The sequence below is a fragment of the Rhagoletis pomonella genome, unplaced genomic scaffold (assembly GCF_013731165.1).
Source record: "Rhagoletis pomonella isolate Grant_MI unplaced genomic scaffold, Rhpom_1.0 Rhpom_scaffold_00007, whole genome shotgun sequence".
NCBI lineage: Eukaryota > Metazoa > Arthropoda > Insecta > Diptera > Tephritidae > Rhagoletis > Rhagoletis pomonella.
In genome coordinates this window covers 54,287,184-54,287,454 of record NW_023458561.1, presented here as the reverse complement: position 1 = coordinate 54,287,454, position 271 = coordinate 54,287,184, and positions in this window count along the sequence as shown.

The window sequence follows — 271 nt, the reverse complement described above, 5'->3', positions numbered from 1 at the left end:
TAATTAAATTTTGCAAAAACTTACTTGGTTTTTAAAGCGCCATTATTTTTATGTAATTTTCTATGAATTCCGTACTAGAGACGAAGTGAAGAGAATGCGTCCAGATTATCTGGCCCCATATTATCCGGGAGCAAAGTTCTAATGTATAAGTGAACAGAAAAATGTATTGCGAATGTTCGCAATGTGAATAAAGAAACTCGCCGTGTGTTATTTTCCACGGCTTCAAACCATTTTTGTCTCACAAAAGGAAGCGCTGAAAATTTAAAAAAAA